Genomic DNA, 18,047 nt, shown 5'->3' with positions numbered 1-18,047 from the left:
TTTATATTGTTTATATATATAATTTATTTATTAAAAATAGTAAATTATTATAAAATATATTAATTTAATTATTTTAAAATATTAATATAATTAGATCAGGTCGGATTAAGGTTTTAGTCTAAAAATTAGTACAAACTCAAAATAGAAGAAAAACTAAAAACCATCGAGACGAATTCAAGGTCAAATATAGATTATATATTTTCAGATCAAAGTCGAGACATAAAAAAAAAATCCAATCTGTCCCACGCCGTGAGCATCCCTAATTTATAACTGTTATCCAAATGAAAGAGATCAAAACAGTTTGCTTAACAAAATTGTTGGCTTAATATATATTATATTTCACATTGAAAAGGAGTAGGTCCTGCATATACAGAATGAAGCAGAAATAACATTCGTAGAGAATCATAAACAGTAGAGTAATAGTTTAGATAATTGTAGTTTGATAATTTTACATTAAGTTTTATTTCAGAAAAGGAAATCATCATCTCAATGGATCCGACACACATATTAATTCTCTTAATTAAATAGAAAAAAAACATAGGAGAAGGCTCAGAAGAATCGATTGATGATTTTCTAATCACGATATGGAAATAAAAAAGAATCCTTCATGAAATAGGTAGGATTCAACATCACAGCCTTCTATCATTGAAAACCAACAAAATCTAAGCCTCAAAGATACATCGCTTAAAAGATAATAAAATCAAAGCATCTATGGCATTACCTTCAACCGCTTCGCGTAACTATAAATAGGGAAAAGAGAGATATAAATTAGGGTTTAGGAGTTCCGTTGTGAGGAATGAAAGAAGGGATAAGGCCTTATTACGATACCAAGAGTCGGCCATTGGGTTTGGACTTTTGTGCTTCGGCTTCATTTGTTTTCACACTTCACATTCGACCCACTTTATTTTATTCATCTTTTAAATTTTAATGTGGAAAATATTTAATTTAATTTTAAAAATATAAAATATAATTTTTTATTTAGATATTTATTAATTAAAATTTAATAAATATAATATTAAATTATAATTATTAGTGTTATAATTATTAGTGTTATTTCAGTGATTTAGATACTTTCATGCTCCTTAAATGATCCAAAAATTCTTTTATAAGATATGGTGATTACAAATGTAACACCACGGATAACAGTCTAGTAGTTTTGTGTCGATCCAATAATTTATTTAATAGACTTATTATAGCATGGAGATTCATTGGTTCGAAATTGAATTCAATCGGTAGAGAATTTAGTTCAACTTGAGATAACAAAAATGAGATTTTTAAGTTGAGATAAAAAGAGAAAAGACTAAATGTGTAATTAGACCATTGGGTAATAAAAAGGTTGAAATTTATTTATTTTTGACGAGGTCACCGTGGGTTTTAAGTTGAAATCCTTTATCATCTTTCTTTTCACTTTGTCTTCTACTTCATCTTCTTATTTCTCTCTCTTTCTCCACCAAACAAGAGATATAGTCCAGGGCTTTATCTTTCTTCATGTGTTTTCCCATCCGAAAATCTAGAGATAAGATTCATAACCAAGAGTTCTAGAGCTTCATGAAACGCTCACCATCTCCATAAAATGGTGTTCTTGATGAGCTTTCATGAAGTTTTGGTAGAGTTTGAGCTCTAAATGCTTCCTCTCTTGATTCCATTCATTTTTCTTATGGCTTAGTTGTTTTTTAGCAACTACTATTCTTCTTTTTCATGTCAGAGTCATTGGTTGGCATTTTAGTGGTGAAAAGTGGTCCAAGAACCCCCAAAGAGCTAGGTCAAGGAAAAGTTGTTCTTGGGTAAGCTAGAGACGTTTTTGGGTTTGTTAGGAGCTGAGGTAACATAATATAACTATTCCCTACTACTTGTAGTTCATAAAATTTAGCATGGCTTACTTCTATGGGATGGAAGTGCATGTAGGGACTTAGGTGCTTGATTTGTTTTTATGGATGTTTTGGTGCTAGATTAGTATACAAATGATGTATAATTACATTAATGACTTTTTATAAGATGTAATAATCAAATTAGACCTTAAAAAAAATGTTTGAGGTGAGTTTGGGGATGTTTCCCAATCAAAACAATGTATTTCTAGGTAATAGTATCGCTATTGTATGAATAATATCCATATGTTCATGTTCTGGGTGAAATGGGTTTTCTAGGTCTTAGTATCGATACTGGATCAACGAGTATCAATACTGGTCCCTTAGTATCGATATTGAGGGTTGTGGTATAGATACTAGAGGCTTGTATCGATACCAAAGGGTTGGTACCGATACCATATGGATTGGTATCCATACCTGATGAGTTGGTATCCATACCAGATGAACTGGTATCCATACAAAAGGCTTGGTATTTGTATTCAAAATGGCTAAGTGACTTCAAGATGTCAAATAGACTTGATTATGGGGAGTTTAATATTTAATGAGGTCAAACATCTAGCTCGAGTATGGGAAATTCATTAAACTTGGATTAAAACCTGAAATGCCCTCGAATGGATAAAATAACTAAAATACCCCCTAAGTCATAATAAGTGATATGAAAAGCTAATAGCGCAAAAAAAAAGATGTTAAGACACTAGTAACTAATTAAGTACTATTTCCATAATCCTTAAACATCCGATATACTTGTGAATGAGGTAAATTACTATAGTACCCTTGGAGGGGATACAATTACTAAATTGCCCTTATGGGCCTCAGTAAACGAAATAATTTATATGAGTAATAGTTTTAGTTGCACATTGGTTAAATAATGATATGAAACATTTAGCTCTATAACGAGAACTTGTTCATGAAGACTCAGTAAAAATAATACAAATGACTAATATCAGGGTTTTTAGTTGGGTAGTATCAGTACTATATATAGAGAGTACTGATACCAAAGGGTGATGTATCAATAGCATCGTTAAGTCACAAATTCTAGTAGCCATTACCCGTACCCAAAATGGTATAGATACCCTATTATAGAAGTATCGATACTCCAAAGCCTTATCATATTAAAGAACACAATTTTGATATCAACACCAAGGGTGGGTATCGATACAAAAGGGTTGGTATCGATATTAAAGGGTTCAATATTGATACCATCGTATTGAATTGGGCAAGAAACCCCACTTTAGGTTAAGAACTCAATTAGGGGTCTAGGATCATCGAAACTCCTCCAATGAACTCACAAGTAAGAACATCTAATGAGTACAACAAAAGCTTAAGAATCTTATATAGTAAGATGTCATAAGACTTACCCTTGCATAATATACTAGATGAAAAAGAGATCGAGATAGTAGCAAGTGAGGGGATAAACTTACCCAATTGTGTTGAGTTATATCTATGATAATGATTAGTTGAGCTACCTTGGTTGTCCTTGCATTACATTGATTTATGTGTATGGCCTTTGGGCACCATAACATATTTTTATGTACATGACGATCGTCTTGTTTGTTAGGATATCCAGATATATCTCAACTAGTGCACAAGGCACTTTAGTTGATAGTCTGGCATGAGGCCCCGAGTACTCAAAAGAAGTTGGTTAGCCAAGTGTTGGCTAGAGGGGTGTATGTCTCGAGATGTATCAAACTGAACACACCATGATGTCTTACTCAGCATGTGTGTTTGATTTTTTTATATTGCATATAATGACATATAGTAGCGTTTTATTATGGTTAGAGATTGATATATGTATACTCATGGTGAGGCCTTTAGTAGTAGACTAAATAAAACACGAGACTCATACCATTATGACAGTAGATGTACCTTGAATATATGGTGCAGTAGCATTGATGGGATAGTTGTATTGTTTCTTTGACTATACTTGTTAGCATGCTTATTTTATGAATGCATGTAGTATAGTAGAGGTATTGTGTGGCATAGGGCTTGTGAGCTTAAATTTTGAAACGTGTTTTCGTTTGTAGATTTTAGGTTTTGTGAAGTGTGATGGGACAACTATATCATCAGATGAGTCTCAGTGAAGTACCAGAGTACAACGATGTCGGCTTAGTGGGCATTTAGTGGTCATGATTTGAAATGATTCAACTTGTAATATTTTAATTATCTATTTATTTACTGAGTTTCTAAATTGGGGCCCCGCTTTTGTAAATGATTATGATTTCATATTTTATGTAAATCTTTTTAAATTGAGTATGTTTGAGTGTAAGAAAAAAATGGTTAGTCACTTCGGTGATTTCGTGTGATGCTTGAATCTTCGAGATTTGGGTGTTACAACAAAGTAATATTTGTTCTAAGTACCCTCAACTATTTGATAATAAACGTTCAATCACCCCTACTGCATTTGGTGATGCTCGAACCCGGAATCTCCAAAAAGTAACAACTATTTCTTTAACCACATAAGTAATTTGGGTTGTGTTTAAAAGGTCCAAAATTGAAATAATTAATATTAAAAATAAACATGACTTTACTTTTGGAAATTTTAGATTTTTGTTTAATTTAAAATTTGGAGTCGCCATTGACATTTGGGTTAGGTAGGTCGAATACGTAAAAATATCTTTTAAAACAATTTTAACAAGAATCATTTTAAAGACAAAAATTGGTCTGCATGTCACCAGAAATTCATTTTTAAGGATTCGAAAGTCAATTACGTGTGGGGAAGGATTAACACCCTCACAACGCCCAAAATTGGTACCTCTCGATTATACGTTGTCTAAGTAGTGGAATTTTATATATTCAAATTCAATATTTAAATTATGATCATTTTATTTTGATGAATTTTGAAGAATGAGTAACTATTTTTTAAAATATTTGACTCGAACAACATGATTTAGTTCTCTCGAATTTATTTAAGAAGGGTGTCCCCTTACTACGTGAATTAACAAAAATTTAAATCCAACCATGTTGGATGTAATTTCGTTAACCCACGACGCAGGACACAATAAATATTTATTTATTAAAACAATTTCGTTATAAAAAATATATAAAAAGATATCTTTTAAATGAAAAATGTTTATATATCTTAAAAAATATAATGTAAACAAATATTGAATAATAATAAAATATCAAATTTATTTGAATAACCCTCGGAAGGACACTTCAGATTTTTGGAAGTCTTCCATAGGTTAATCGAGTAAAATGGAATCTCTTATCAGTTACACAACTAAAATAGCATTAAAATAAAATATATGTATAATAAAATATAATAAGAAATTACATTTGATAAAGTATAGTAAATGTACATACAATACTATATTAAATATTCATATTTAATACTTAATAAAATATAAAATAATATAGACAAATATACTTATATAACGAAATATAAAACTATAAAACACAACACACATTTATATATATATAAGACAAATAAGGTACACACATATATAAAGTATAAATATGTTAAAAAATTATTTTTTTCATACGTATGACTAAGTAAAATATAACATATATTTTACATATATATATATATATATATATATATATATATGTGTGTGTGTGTGTGTGTGTGTAATAATAAAAAAATCATATAATACTATGAAGGTTAAATATATAAAACAATAAAATTAACTAAACATTAAATCAAAAGAAAATAGAAATAACATGGACTAAGGTTGTAAATAAAACCTGAGGTATTATATAAAAACATAATCGAATGACTAACATAAAAATGATATAAATATCCTGACCAAATTAAAAGGAGACATAAATGTAGCAATAAATAAACAAGGACTAAATTACAAGAGAGAATAAATTGAAGGCTCACAACATGAATAAAATGAAATTCATTAAATGACTAAAATGAGAGATTACAAGTAATAGAGGACGCCTTGTGTGAATATCCCCTAAAGTTTGGTATGTTACCCTAATATCTAAAACTACGTCATTTTGGGATACATTTAAATACCCTTTTATAGGATTTGAGAAAACCCTAATTCCCATTTTTCTTTCCTTTATCGTTTCATCTCTTCTCCCCCTTTCTCTTTCTCATTTTCTTTCTCTTAAATGGGAGAGAATTATCATTCTCTCCAACCGCCTTGTTTAATTGGCTCCCCAAAAACACCACCCTTTTGAAACCTTAAAATAACCTATTCACCCAAATATAACCCTACCTTTCACAGCTACTTAATAAATAAAACCAAAAACACTACCTTTGATGTTATGGATGATGTCCTTCATATCCGGCGAAGCAAGAACAAAACTGAGTGCCATGTTTTTTTCATCTTTTCTTTTGATTTAAAAGCTTTTTCCCTTAAATTTTTCCTTTGTGTTTCTCCTTCATTTTTTTCAATTCGAGTTCTCACTTAATGGTTACTCTTTTTTCGAATCATGATCATTTTATTCTCTCCCTCGTTTTTCAATATGCTTTTCGTTCCTTTTATCTTTGCATATTTTGTCAAGTTATAGTACTTGGTAATGATTTTATAATATGGAGTGAATCCCCTTTTTGCCTGATTTTGATTGATTTCTTGTTAGTGGGATGAAATGGCAGCGCAGTGACAGTTCAACTGAGGTGACCAGTGACATGCTTGGCGGTGATGAAAGTAGCTGTTGAAGGCAGCAGTGGCTATGATGGAAGCGGTAGGCTACCTAGGGTTAGGGTTTAGGGTTAATATTGAACCATGTTTTATAATATTTTGATATAACAAATTAAGAAAAAATATTTTTGGACTTGAATTGAATTTGTTCAAAGTTTTCAAAAATAATTCAAAGTCCATTAAAATAGAATTTGAGCACAAAACTGATTTTCTGGGTATGTAGTACTGATACTATTCTTAAAGTATCGATACTTCATGAACAATACTGATATTATTTCTCTGTTACCGATACCAAAGGTAAGTTAAGTATCAATACTCTCTAGGTAGTATCGATACTACTAGTAGTTTTTCAAATAGCTCAAATTCTAGAATGCGAAATAGATACCGATACTCAAAGGGGTGTCGATACTACTTTACACAGTAGTATCGATACTATAATCATAGTATCGATACTTGTCAAGCCCAACGACTAGTAATGTCTAGTTGATTTAAATATTACAAAGGTAGTACCAATACTCATTAAAGGTATACCGATACTCCCTATCCTGGGCAGTTTTATTTTGTAGAAAAATATTCCCCAATGGCTCCAAATCATCCCAACGGCTAGAAACGACCACAAATACATTTTAACCTATAAAAACAAGTTGAGGACACTTGAAGAAGGCTTAGAACACCTATCCAAGCAATCAAACACAAGAAAAGAATTTTTTCATTCTTATTTTTATTTTCTCTTGTAAATATTAGTGTTTAGTGAGCTTAATTTTGTAAACACTTACCTTGTGAGGTTTTCTTACTTACGCGTCTTTATTCCTTTTTGTAAAAAGGGAGTAGTTGTAGCTAAGCCTTTGAAAAGCTATGGAGTGTAAAGGTTATCTCTTGATTCTGTAAAAAGAAATAACAAATTAGTGAATTTGTTAGAAAATCCTTAGTGTGGTGCTAAGGTAGTGGATGTAGACTTGGTTGAGAAGTCGAACCACTATAAATCCTTGTGCCAATTGTCTATCCTTTTAATCTCCTTACTTCTTAATCTCAAAAACCAGTTTAACCCTTCTTGGCAAATTCATTCGGTTGATCATTGAGCTTCACCAACTATCCCAATAGTTGGTATCAAAGCTTAACTCATTAGAAGGTTTAACAAACTTGAGACGATCCTTGAATATGCTCTATCCATTTTTGACACAACCAAGAAGATGGCTTCCAACTCTAGCTCGTTCCACATAGAAGACTCCCAACCTATCGACAAGCCTCCATACTTCAATAGAGCCAACTACAGTTATTGGAAGACATTAATGAAACTATTCATCCAATCCAAAGATCTTGATGCATGGGAGATGATCGAGAATGGTTACTCTTCTCCAAAGAAGAAGACGAAGGAGTGGAGTGCCCAAGAACGGAAGAAAACTCAACTAAATGCCATGGCCATGCATATTTTGTTTTGTGTATTTGGTTTCGATGTTTATGAATGAGTTTTTTGTTGTTCAAATGCCAATGAGCTTTGGAATAAGCTCGAAGAGGTCCATGGAAACAAGAAAGAAGAACCAACAAAGGCAGTGTCTTTAATGGCTTTTGAAAATCTCGAGGTATCTTCTAACTCTAGTTAATCTAATTCATATTCTTTTAATGAGTTACAAGATGCTTACGATGAATTATTTTTGGAATTTTAGACCATGAACTCCAAATATAAGAAAATGATTTCAAAATTTAAAGTTGAAAACAATTTTCTTTTGAAAGTAAAAATGGATTTTGAAAATCAAAATGAAATTTGAAAAAGGTTTTAGAACTTTCAAAAGTGAAAATTGAAAATTTTGAAAAAGAATGTTTTGATTTAAAAGTTAAGCTTGAATGCTTAACAAAAGAAAAAAGAAATCGTTTTAAATAATTCATCTAGTCTAGTTCCATAATGACAAAATGCTCACATTGTCATTATCATGGTCACAAGGAACATACTTATCCATTAAATAAAGGAAAACTTTTTAAATTTTAAAAAGTATGGATTCCTAAAGGAACAAGGGGCATTGAAACTAATGTTCAAGGATCCAAAGCAATTTGGATAACAAAATCGAAATAAATGTCTCTTGTCCGTGTGTGGGAGCAATGATGATGAAAGTGAAGATGCTCAAATGCTCTAGCCACACTTGAAAAGGAATGGGTAACCTCTAAGCTTAATGTTATTGTTTTGATAAATTGGTTGCCTATTTGTTGTAAGTATGCATGAGTTTTGATTTTAAATAATTTTATGCTTTCTATATCATGTATGTTAAAAAGTATTATGATTGACATTTTAAAGTTTTAATAATTTTCATAAATGCTTGTTCATCATAATGAATTTTGGTCAAAATTGGTTTTAATGTTCCATTTTCTTTCAAATTTTAATTTTGACCTTAATTTAAATGCTTATGCTTGTGATTTATTGCAAATGATATCTCTCTAACAATTGATATCATTTTTTTAAAGCATAACATTTTTGGATAGCTTTATGCACATGCACATGCACTTAATTTCAACTATTAGTATTCCATAAAGTTTATTAGACTTGGATATATTAAATTTCATCTGTTACTAACATGTTTGTTCATCTTTGTTGAAATTCAATTTTTTTAAGTGTCTAAGATTTTGAGCTATTTTTTTTGTTTGGAATGCTTTTATTGAGGGGGAGCTTTGATTTTTCAAATGATTTTAATGTTCAAATTACTACTTACTCTCCATTGTTTTTTTGAACTTAAAAGTTTAAATTATTTTTGATATAACAAAAAGGAGGAGAAGTATTGGTTGGGGGAGTTTTGCCAAAGATAATTTTTCAAATGTTTTGTTATATAAAAAGGGGGAAATTGCTTAACTATGTTTTATAATACTTTGATATAAGAAATTAAAGTAAAATGTTTCTGGACTTGAATTGAATTTGTTCAAAGTTTTCAAAAATAATTCAAAGTCCATTAAAATAGATTTTGAGCACAAAACTGATTTTCTGGGTACGTAGTACCTATACTGTTCTTACAGTATCGATATTGTATGAATAGTACCGATACTATTCCTGTGGTACCGATACCAAAGGTAAGAGAAGTATCGATACTCTCTAGGTAGTATTGATATTGCCAATTTATTTTCAAATAGCTCAAATTCTAGAATGCAAAATAGGTACTGATATTTAAATTGGTTCCGATACTACTTTACACAGTAGTATCAATACCATGATCATTGCATCGATAATTGTCAAGCCCAACGGCTAGTTGATTTAAATATTACAAAGGTAGTACCAATACTAATTAAAGAATTACTGATACTCCCTGTCCTGGGCAGTTTTATTTTGTATAAAAATATTCCCCAACGATTCCAATTCATCCACAATGACTAGAAACGAAAACAAACAAATTCCAACCTATAAAAACAAGTTGACGACACTTGAAGAAGGGATAAAACACCTATCCAAGTAATCAAACACAAGAGAATAAGTTTTTCATTCTTATTTTTTCCTTTCTCTTGTAAATATTAGTGTTTAGTGAGCTTAATTTTGTAAACACCTACCTTGTGAGGTTTTCTTGTTTACACATTTATTCCTTTTTGTAAAAGGGGTGTGGTTTTAGATAAACCTTTAAAAAGCTAGGGAATGTAAATGTTATCTCTTGATCATGTAAAAAAAAGAACTAATTAGTGAATTTGTTAGAAAATTCTTAGTGAGGAGCTAAAGCAGTGGATGTAGACTTGGTTGAGAAGTCGAACCACTAAAAATCCTTGTGTCAATTGTCTATCCTTTTAATCTCCTTACTCCTTAATCTCAAAAACCAATTCAACTCCTTCTTGTAAATTCATTCGGTTGATATTGAGCTTCATCGATTATCCCAACAATTAGGTTAGGGTTTTGGGCCCCTTTTTTAATATAGTTTGGGCCATTTTGTTTGTGGAAACCTATAAAAATAAATAAAAATAAACCCGGTCAAAAATGGGTATCAATAGTTTCTCCTCTTTGCCCATTCTTGTGTTAACAAGAATAGGGAAAAGATAAAAAAACTTCGAGTTTTCGTTTAATTTTATCTTTTATTTTGCAATTTGGTGCTGCCTCATGAGACTGAAAAAAAACTTCTTATCTCAAGGGAGATATTTTCATTTCAAAATTCTACTTCAAGAAAAGTATTCTAAAAAATAGTAGAACTTTTTAAGAGAGAAATTTTAAGCAAGACATAACTTGTTTCAAGAGAAATGATGCCAATGCTTTGGGTTTCAAAAGAAATTGTCTCGAGCGAGACAAAATTAGTTTCAAAAGAAATTATCTCATGTTATATAATTCTTTTTTACTTTTGAGATAAAAATGCTTCGAGTGAGGCAAAATTTGTTTTGTGTTTCAAGGGAAACTATGATAAGTAAGATGCAATTTTGGTTCAAGAGAAGCAATCTAAAAGGATATAAATGATTTTTTTTTCCTTCGTGTTGTAGAAGTCTAATCATTATTCCCTGATGTAACACTTTATTTGACAATGTCGGGTTTGTTGATGACGTTGTTCCTTCGTGATAAGGATAACTAGTTGTATTTGAAAGACTGAACCTGAGGATAGCGTTGTTCCTTCGCATTGAGGAAGTCTGATTGCCTGAAGATAATTTAATTTTGGAAATGAAACGACTCTTACATGATGAGGAGTTCTGGTTGTTTTGGGTGATTTGCTTGATGTTAAATATGACGATGTCATTGTTCCTTCATGTTGAGAAGATCTAGTCAATGGATAACATTGTTCCTTCATGTTGAGGACGCCTAGTCATATTTAAAAGACTACATATGAAGACAACATTGGCCCTTTTCATTGAGGAAGTCAGTGTATAGAGATAACTTGATTTTGTAAACGACACTACTTCTACGTGATGAGGATATCTGGTCGCTTCTGGGTGATTTATATGATGTCAAATTTGATGATGACATTACTCCTTCACGTTGAGGAGGTCTAGCTATGATTGAAAGATGATTGATCCACTAATGAGATGGATTTTTAGGATCAATCGATGTTTGTTAACAATATTTTCCTTCATGATGAGGACGACTAGCCGTATTTGAATGACTATGTATCTGAACACAACACTCTTCCTTCTTGTAGACGAAATCTGATTATCGGAAGATAATTTGATGTTGAAAACGACTCTGATCATTCATGTTGAAGAGAATCTAGTCACTGATGATGACATTGCTCCTTCATGTTAAGGAGGTATAGTCGGTGAATGACATTGTTCCTTCGTGTTGAGGACATGTAGTCGTATATGGATGATTTGGTTATTCACTTGTGGAAGTCAAATTTGAAGACAATGTTGCTTCTTCATATTAGAGGAAACCTATTTGCCTTTAGATAACTTACTTGTTGAAGACAACATTGTTGATTCGTGTTGAGGAGATCTAGTTGTCATTGATCATTTTTGACCTAAAAGTCCAAGTTTATTATGTTGCATGTGATTATGAATGTTTGATTTAAAGATGTAAATGTATGTCTATCCTGATACATGTTTTCTTGATTTCATCTGGGAACTAATTCTTCATCACTTTTTGGTGATCAATATTCAGTCATGGAAGATGAAATTTCCTTTATTGTTTACTTTGATGACCTTGGTCCATGTACTATTTAACATGGGAGGCCATGTCCTTGTACTATTTAACATGGGTTGCCAAGTCCTTGTACTGTTTGGTGCTTAGTTGCGATAACCAATTTTCTTATTATTGTCTTTAATTTTTCTTTTGTGACTTTATTAGAGAACCAATTCTTTTACGAAGGTAGAATGATTCGATTGATTGTGATAAGATATGGGGTATCCCTTATAATTCTTGACTTGTGACAACTTGTTATTCTTCCCACAACAAACTTTGCCCTGAAATTTTGGCTTTTCTTGCCTCAGTTATTGATAAGTGCTTAATTTAGTTAATATTTTGCTTTTAAATGACTCCTTAATCATTGGTTTTTATGGCTTAATTGTTCGTTTTGATTAACTTTCTGTGCAGGATGCCAGATTATGAAAATTGCACAAAAAGGACAAAATTCTGTAGTTCTTTTATTTTCAGAATCAAAGCTGGCTGGAATTCGGATTTGAATTAAACTCAAGTTTAGGATAATATTTCAAACATTATATTTTATCTTTGTATTTTAGTTTAAATAGGTTTTAGTATTTTAATTAAGTTTTAGGATATTATTTTTATATTTTATCTTTGTTTTAGGTATTTTAGTTTTAAATAGGTTTTAGTATTTTAATTAGGATTTATAATATTATTTTAAATATTATTTTTAGGTATTTTAGTTTAAATAGTTTTAAGTGTTTTAATTAGGATTTAAGATGTTTTAGCTTGTTTTTAGGATTTTGAAGGCTATAAATACTCTCTCAGGGTAAGCTTAGAAATATATCTCTCTCATATGATAATAAAATCTCCTTTTTCTCTCTATTTTTTGCATACTTTTCAATTACACTAAGTATGACTTTGGTCATACTTAGCTAATTTTCTTTCAAGCCGAAGACTAAAGCGAAGGCTCAATTCCAAACGTGAGAATTGTAAGGTACTTAAATCTCTTTGGATTTTCTCTCTGTTTTCTGAGCTTACTTTTCAAATAGAAACGATTTCGACATTGTCTGGATATTGTTATGGTTAACGTTTGAAGAAGGATTTGCTTATTGAAGCATATTCGACTTCCAAAGAACACACGTAGAAAAATTGTTTGCTAAGAGGAAACTGAGATCAAAATCAGTTATTATTGAAACGACATAATCCGAGTTGGCAGCGAAGAATTGTCCTTGTAAGATGACGTGAATCTTGAAGTAAAGAATATGTTTCGATGATCCGAGGAATTTGAGGCGAAGCTGAAGTCTGAGGCTGCTTTCACAATAAGTTTATCTTTATCTCAATCTCTTTCAATTATTTATTTAATTATTTCTTTTATTTAATTCTTATCTTTTATTTAAAAAAAACAACTTTTAAAACTTTTTTATTTTATTACTATTATTTATTATGTTATTATTTTCCCTTTTATTTATCATTATCTATTTTATTTTATTAAATCTTTTCAACTTTACCTGGAAGTCTATCACCTCATAAAATCAAGAAACAATTTTACTAAATCAGAAACACCACAGTTCCTGTGGATCAACCCTGCTTCTCTATACTACCTTTTTCTTTCTGTTTAAGAAGCCAAAATTATTTTGATAGCAAAATGACGGTTATCAAATTGGCGCCGTTGCTGGGGCTAACGGCAAGTACTGATTTATTTTTCTAGTTTTTGATTTATGAACTGAAGAAACCCATGTAAATTAGTAGATCTACATTCGGTGATCGAAGCACGAGTACGAAGAATCCACGCACAAACGCTTCGAGGAAAGACAAAAGAGAAAAAGATAAGAAGAACAAGAGCACACTTCAGAAGAAGAATCAAATCCAGAGACTGAAACAGACGCATATAATATCCCGATGGAAGAAGAAGAACAAACAACCCGAGAGCTACCCATAACCCATGTCACTCAGACACCATTATGTATTAATTTTCCTAGTGGCGGGACTCCATTTCAATTAAAGACGGGACTCATTTATCTTCTTCCCACTTTCCACTGTTTTCCCACTGAAGATCCGTACAAACACTTGTTGGAATTCCACATGGTTTGCACTAGCATGAAAGATCAAATTAAATTGAGAGCTTTCCCTTTCTCTTTAGCCGACTTGGCTAAAGATTGGTTATTTTATTTACCTCCCAATTCAGTTAATTCATGGGTTGACATGAATCGAATTTTTCTTGACAGATTCTTTCCAGCGGCTAAATCAAGAGAATTACGAAGGATCATTCTTTCCATTCAACTAAAGACTAAAGAAAGTCTTGATGACTATTGGGAGTGATTTAAAAAGCTCTGCGCACGTTGTCTGCAACACGGATTAAGTGAGCAAACATTACTTCAATACTTTTATGAAGTCCTTTTACCAATGGAGATGAAAATGGTGGATGCCGCCAATGGAGGAGTATTAGTCAACATCACCCCAACAACAGCAAGGGAATTGATTTCAACCATGGTAGCCAACTCCCAACAGTTTTCAAGTGAACCCAACCGACGGGTTCATGAGATAAGTACATTTCCCTTGAAAATAAGTTAGATAAATTAACTGAAGTAATTAATTCACTTGTTTCAGGAAAATCTGGAGCAACAAGAACTTGTGGCATATGCACAAAGCTAGACCATCGACGGATTGCTTCCTGTTGATACAAGAAGGAGGCAATACAAAAATCAATGCAGTATGGAACTTTCCAGGTCATCCACAAAGAAAACAACCCATACAGTAATACTTACAATCCAGGATGACGATACCATCCAAACTTCAACTATGAGGCAAATCAAAGACCAACTTATGAACAAAGGCCTCCTCCTCAATAGCAAACGCAAAACTCGTCATTGGAGGAACTCATAGGAAAGTTAGCAATTTCACAAGAAAAGCTTGTTACATCCCATGAAAAGTTCCAAAGTATAACTGAGACACATCTTCAAGAGCTGGATAACCAAGTGAGCCGACTAGTTCAAATAATGGGGAAATTGGAATCACAAGGAAGACTACCTTCTCAAACCGAGGTAAATCCAAGGGATAATGTCAGCACCATCACTCTTCGGAGTGGTACAATAGTGGCGCTACTTATTCCAAAAGATGAAGCAATCCAAAAAGGGAAGAATACTATAGATTCTGGATCCCCGAAGAAGAGTGACGAAGTATAAATAGATCCAACACCATCTTCCTATGACGTGCCACCACCTTTTCTATTGAGGTTAGTAAAAAGGGATAAACAAATTGAGGAAAAGGAAATACTAGATGTATTTTGGAAGGTGTAAATCAATATACCTCTCATTAAGGTTATCCGAAAGGTTCCAAGATATGCCCAATTTTTGAAAGACATTTGTACAACAAAGAGCAAGCTTACCGGGAATGAGGAGGTAAATCTAGGAGAACATGTCTCAACTGTATTCCAACAAAATTTACTGCCGAAACTGAAAGACCAAGGTATTTTCGTAATACCCTGTAAAATTGGTAAAGTAAGGATAAAATGAGCCATGTGTGATCTTGGCCCCTCTATTAATGTAATGCCTCTCTCTGTTTACAATATGATTACTAATGACCCTTGAAGGATACAAAAATATCAATTCAGCTTGTCGAAAGATCTATCATTTACATGGAAGGACTCTTCGAAAATGTGCTGGTGGAGGTAAATAATTTAATATTTCCTGCTGAATTTTATGTAATTGACATGAAGATTGATCGCACCAACACTTCTTTTGATATTCTATTAGGACGTCCTTTTTCTAAGTACAACGCACACACATATTGACGTTTGAAGTGAAACTTTAACCATGGAGTTTGATGGTGAGATCGTTAAATTTGATGTGTATAAGAAAATAAAACACCCAGACAAAGTGGCGAGCATAAATTATGTTAGTATTATTAATCATTTGGAAAAAGAGTTTGTAGAAACTAATTTTTCTTTTAATCTATGCAGGGAGTTAGAAGATCATGATGAGGAAATCAGGAAGTTGAAAAAAATATTTCAGATTGTGCCGATCTAAAATTGATTCCTGCTAAGTCTAATGTTCTGCCTTTTGTTTTGTAGGCACTTGAGAGAGAACTGAAACAAATGTCGAAAAATTTAAACAGTGCCTTTTTAGGAGAAAATGCTACTTCACCGGTTATTTCAGATAAGCTGTCAAAGCTAAAAAAGATCCGAAGAATAATATATGAGAATGTCAAATTCTAAAAGGAGAAAATAAAAGAATTACACAATCATAGAATTTCTCATAAAGAAATTCTTAGTTGGAAAAAGTGTATGAAGTGGAAGAAGTATTTCTCTTAGAACATGTAGTCTGAATCAGGTCGTCAAGCTAGCAACGTTAAACAAAAGCACTTGATGGGAGGCAACCCATTTCGTTTTATTTTCATTTTAATTTTGCTTTATTTTTAGCCAACTTATTTCACTCCATTTATTTTATTTTATCAGATGCTTAATTTTATTTTTCTCTGAACAGATTCGAATTCCAATTGAATATTTCTTACCTTCGCCTGGGCTCGTCTCGACATGACTGTGGTCGTGGTCACCACTAGATTGGGGAGCATTCCTTTTCCCTCTCTTTGTTTTTAAAATCGATATACGTTTTGGGACAAAACGAATTAAGTGAGGGGGGAAGGATAAGTAAATGTCAAAATTTTCCTTGACTTGTTTAATTATTTGAAATTGAGTTATTCTAATGTTAATATATTGGGATCGTTGGTTGCTAGTCTTGAATTTCGCTTTATACTCTTGCTTCTTTTTGGATTATGACCATGTTTTTGATTGAATTTAATTTTCATGATTGGTGGTTGATATAGCTAGTGAATTTTTGTTGAGTATTGATATCTCATGCTTTTGTCGATAGAGATGAACTTGACTCAATGCATATAAACTTTTCTTGTGAGATTTGAGCCTAAGGAGCATACATTTTCTTTCTTGCTCATTGTTTGACATGTGTGCACTGAACTAATTTGGATGTTCTAGAACTTGTAATCACAATGCATATCAAGACTACATATTGAACGTAATATTTTAATGTGATAGGGGAACCTAGGATAAACCCACTTTTCCGATAAAACCTACCCATTTATATATCCACTAGTCAACCAAATTTGAGCTTATTTCATTTTCTTTGTTTTACACCTCATAATTAAACCCGAGCCTTTCTTTTTATTTTTACTCTCTTTTCACACCCTTGCCGAGACTTGAGATCTTGTATCATTCTTGTTCCACGAAAAAAAGTCGAAAAAACTGTTCATTGTTTTGAACAGTAGAAAAAATCATTGTTTCGAACAGTAGAAAAAATCATTGTTTCGAACAACAAAAAATGTTCATTGTTTCAAACAGCAGAAAAAAACAGACCATTGTTCGAAAAAGAAGAAGAAGGAAAAATTGATCGTTTTAATTGTCTTTAATATATTCTTTTTTTTCTTGTTTTGTTCTTCATTGCGCTTCATGTTAATTCGTGGATTGTTCTTAATTATTTTGATCTCTTGTTTTGGTATTTTAAACCTTTCTTTTTGGTCGTTTCCCTACCCTAACCTAAGCCCCATCACACCTTGTTTAAGACCCCTTGATTATTCTATTATGTTCATTTTTAGTAGAGGAGACTTGATTGGATTCCAAGCCTATGGTAATATTTTGGTTAGTTTCGGTTTGAGCGATTTCATTCACCGCAAACACTTTGAGCGGATTTGTGTGAATCTTTATGAGGTATTGAGTCATGTTTCATTGAAATTGGCAATTAATTGGGATGCCCTGCTTACTTTAAATTTTTTTAGTTGTGTCTTTGCTTGATTGTAACTTGAATTCCGCAAATGTCATGGACTTAATTTGATTGGAAGTTTGAGGAATAAATTGAAATTGAAGATGGCAACTTGTGATTTTGATGTATTAATTGATGAATTCTTGAGGACAAACATTGAATAAATGAGGGGGAATTTGATAAGTGCTTAATTTAATTAATATTTTTCTTTTAATTTACTCCTTAATCATTGGGTTTTGTGGCTTAATTGTTCGTTTTGATTCATTTTCTATGCAGGATGTCAGATTCTGAAAATTGT

The 18,047-nt window shown here is 31.9% G+C and overlaps 1 non-coding gene across 1 annotated transcript; it reads right to left on the bottom strand.

Moving 5' to 3' along the window:
* Window positions 1-542: 542 nt before the first annotated feature.
* LOC120208644 lies at window positions 543-642 on the bottom strand. Its single transcript, XR_005524328.1, has one exon. It is a non-coding gene; the product is annotated as a small nucleolar RNA R41 (small nucleolar RNA).
* Window positions 643-18,047: the final 17,405 nt, after the last annotated feature.

Source organism: Hibiscus syriacus, unplaced genomic scaffold, assembly GCF_006381635.1.
Source record: "Hibiscus syriacus cultivar Baekdansim isolate YM2019G1 unplaced genomic scaffold, ASM638163v2 tig00016725_pilon, whole genome shotgun sequence".
NCBI classification, from domain to species: domain Eukaryota; kingdom Viridiplantae; phylum Streptophyta; class Magnoliopsida; order Malvales; family Malvaceae; genus Hibiscus; species Hibiscus syriacus.
The sequence above is the reverse complement of the archived record's forward strand: the minus strand, read 5'-3'. Positions and strand labels throughout refer to the sequence as shown.